This window comes from Podarcis muralis, chromosome Z, assembly GCF_964188315.1.
Source record: "Podarcis muralis chromosome Z, rPodMur119.hap1.1, whole genome shotgun sequence".
Lineage (NCBI taxonomy): Eukaryota > Metazoa > Chordata > Lepidosauria > Squamata > Lacertidae > Podarcis > Podarcis muralis.
Window position 1 is genome coordinate 47,154,461 of NC_135673.1, and position 3,596 is coordinate 47,158,056.

Sequence of the window (3,596 nt, forward strand, 5' to 3'; positions counted from 1 at the left end):
CGGGGCGGGAAAGGTAAGGGACCAACTGCTTGATGCGGCGAAGGTGGAAAAATGTCGCCTTGGCTGTTGCTGTAACCTGTGCCTCCATGGAAAGGGAGGCATCAAGGATTATACCCAAACTCTTAACGGAAGGCAATGGCACTAATTGGGCCCCCGCAAGAGAAGGGAGTTGATCCCTCATCCCCATGCCATCCCGACCTAGCCATAGGACCTCTGTCTTCGAAGGATTTAGTTTCAATCGGCTCCCACCAAACCATCCAGCCACAGCTTCCAAGCATCTGGTCAGTGTGTTCGGGGCCGAGTCGGTGTGGCCATCCATCAGCAGATAGAGTTGAGTGTCATCAGCATATTGGTGACAGGTAGAGGTATTCCTTCAGAAATTACTGTAGTTTGACTGCCTCTTCTTTAGCTAGAGCTAATGTCAAAGGCAAATTCCACCCCTGCTCCTCATCATCAGGGCCGGATTTAGGTTTGATGAGGCCCTAAGCTACTTTATATGTCCAGCTGTCTTTTGTCAACAACAAATTGTCACTGTTTTTTGTGTTGAATATATGCTATATTTATGGACCTAATAGGTATCTAAAGCCATTTGCACATAACAAAATATGTATTTTATCAAAGTAATTGTTGAACTGAAATACAATTAAGAAGAAGTATATTACTAGTGAAATACAATTAAGAAGTATATTAATAGTGACATAATTATTAAGCTCTAACTATATGTAGGTTTTATTTTATTTGTTTTTTTATCTTATATTTTGGAACTGTATATCCAGTTTTTTCCCATTTTATTTTTTTGGCGGCACCCAAGAGAGTGGGACCCTAAGCTATAGCTTGTTTAGCTTATACGTAAATCCGTCACTGCTCATCATAACATTTTTTACTGTTTCTCCATTGATAATGCAGACCAATAGTCTCAGTGACATACACCTGAATGAATGGCAAAAGAATCACATTGTTGTTATCTCTTGCTCCTCTACACAAGGACAGAAGGTGGATGCATATGATACACAGATTTTACACATTCAGTACACGTAGCCAAGATCAGAGATCTCCCCGGTTCATGCTGTGAACTCGTTAAAAATATATGCAGAAAAATACTTGACAGATATTGACTGCGACAGTGCCATGACTGGCTTGAATAACTGTGCTAAAGACATTACAACTCTGGCAAGATGTCAGCAAAATGACAGTGACAAGTGGCAGTCTGGGTTGACAACAAGTAATGTGATGGAACTGAGGTGTGTGCAAGAGTTGAGGCAGGATTGCAAAAAGTCCCAGAGCTTTCTGATGCCAGCTTTGATAAGGGAATGGGGGAGATGGGGGATCTGTGCTTGGGGCTGCCTCATCAAATTGTGTAAATCGGAGACCAAATATCCTTGGGATCCTACCAGCTTTAAGAAGTCATCAAACTGGGGGGATACTTTCTTCAATGAAGATAGGAGCTGCACCTTCTTTGTCACCTATGCCTAGAAGTAAAGTGTGTGATGTTACCATTCATGCAACCTTTTCCTTTGTAAATAGCGAATAAACATTGAATAGTTCTCTGACACCCATGAGAAACTCTGGTTTAGGGCAGAATTCACCATCTTCCAATTAATCAGCTTTTCCCACAGCGATAAGCCACGTAGGAAAAGGAAAGTGTGTTGTGTATTCAGTGAGGAAAGTAGTAATACCGTTTCTGCCTTTGATCCTAATGAGAAGGAAATAACTTTTCAGGGAGTGGAAGCAAAAACAGTGAGAGTCGAGCATCAGGTTTCAAAACAGCAAAAGAACAGCTGTGAGTGGATAAGCAGAATTACCCAAATCAGCCCCAGCCTGGGGCTTGGAAGCTCTCAGTGCTTATTTGGAAAGTTTGTACCTCCTTTGTCAAAAGAAGAGGGAAATGGAAATTTCGGAACACTGTGTAAACTTTATGTGGCTGGATCTACAGAGCTGCCTTGTCCAACAGATGAACGGTTAAAGAATATAGAACCAAAAATGATGAAGCTAATTATGCAAGAGACTGTGGACCATGGGCCTCTGGTAAACTGAGGTGACATTGCTTGAGCTGAGTTTGCAAAAGCGACTATCAAGGAGATTGTAGTGTGGCCTGTGTTGATGGCCCAAGATTTTTTTGCCACTGAGGCGAATCAGAAAATGGCATTCCCCTGGAAATGCCTGGAATTGTAGCACCTAATTTTTTTTTTGGAAAAAGAAGCAGCACTGATTAAAAATGCAAGTGGGTTTTATGGAGCTGATGTGACTCAGCTTTGCTGAGAGGCATCTATAAGTTCCATCCACAGCCTTGGGTCTGGTGACATTCTGACTATCACACCTGAGCAAGGCTATTGTTTTCCCCCATTCAGTTCTGACTTGTGATTTACTTTCATTTCTGAAATGTTTGTGGCGCCCTAATAAATGACACTTTTAATAGTTGGTTGCCTAAGCTTCTGAGCAGTCAGTACAGGCAGATTGCCTAAGGAAAGATCCTGGTCCAGTTCGCATGCCATGCTACTCAACGGTATACTGTGTATGCATGGATCTCACCCACTTTGCTCCTCCACAAGTTCTAGTGTTACAAAGGAGGGAGGGAGGAAAACTTAGTTCTGAGTCCACTTACACCCACACTGTCACTGGCTTCGTGTTGCATCGGAGCCCCGGAGTTTGTTTCACTCAAAACCCCCCACAGTATATACCTGATGTAATGCTTGGCTGGAGATCGTTGCTTGTTTTCCATGCATGTTAGTAGGAAGGAATTCAGTGGGTGAGATCAGTGCATTCATGGTAAATCATTGTGGTTTTCTGTGACGTGTTAAAGGGCCAATTGTCGTCATGTAGAACAACAATCCTCAGCATACTTACAAGGAAACAAATCCCCTTGAACTTGTTGGAATTTACTAAAAAGTAAACATGCGGGTGGCGCTGTGGGTTAAACCACAGAGCCTAGGACTTGCTGATCAGAAGGTCAGTGGTTCAAATCCCCACGACGGGGTGAGCTCCCGTTGCTCGGTCCCTGCTCCTGCTAACCTAGCAGTTCGAAAGCACGTCAAAGTGCAAGTATATGAATAGGTACCGCTCCGGTGGGAAGGTAAACGGCATTTCCGTGCGCTGCTCTGGTTCGCCATAAGTGGCTTAGTCATGCTGGCTACATGACCCGGAAGCTGTACGCCGGCTCCCTCAGCCAATAAAGTGAGATGAGCGCCGCAACCCCAGAGTCAGTCATGACTGGATCTAATAGTCAGGGGTCCCTTTACTTTTACCTTTAAATATGCATGCAATCTGATACAGCATAAAAGTGTCATAGCTGCTCCCACCATAGCTAGTGTATAGAATCCATAAGGATTATCTGTAGCTTTCATGCCTTCTCTCGCTCTGTTTCTGGCATTTTACCTGTTGAATAGTGGGTAGACATGGCAGACGACACAGTGATTTCTCCAAAGCAGCTCTTTATTTTGTAAGCTAGAACAGAACTGAACAGCAAACAGCTCAGCCGGCCTGCTTTTATAGGCAGCCGGCTGTCAACATTGTAGCAACAACAACCCAGGGTTTCCCGCCTAAAATAACTGACGTGGACCTGAGTGAAAACTATCTACAGTATCCCCCTGCTGGCCCAG

The 3,596-nt window shown here is 43.8% G+C and overlaps 1 pseudogene; it reads left to right on the forward strand.

The window, feature by feature from the left end:
* Positions 1 to 542: 542 nt before the first annotated feature.
* On the forward strand, positions 543 to 2,921 carry LOC144326190 (fidgetin-like protein 1; annotated as a pseudogene).
* Positions 2,922 to 3,596: the final 675 nt, after the last annotated feature.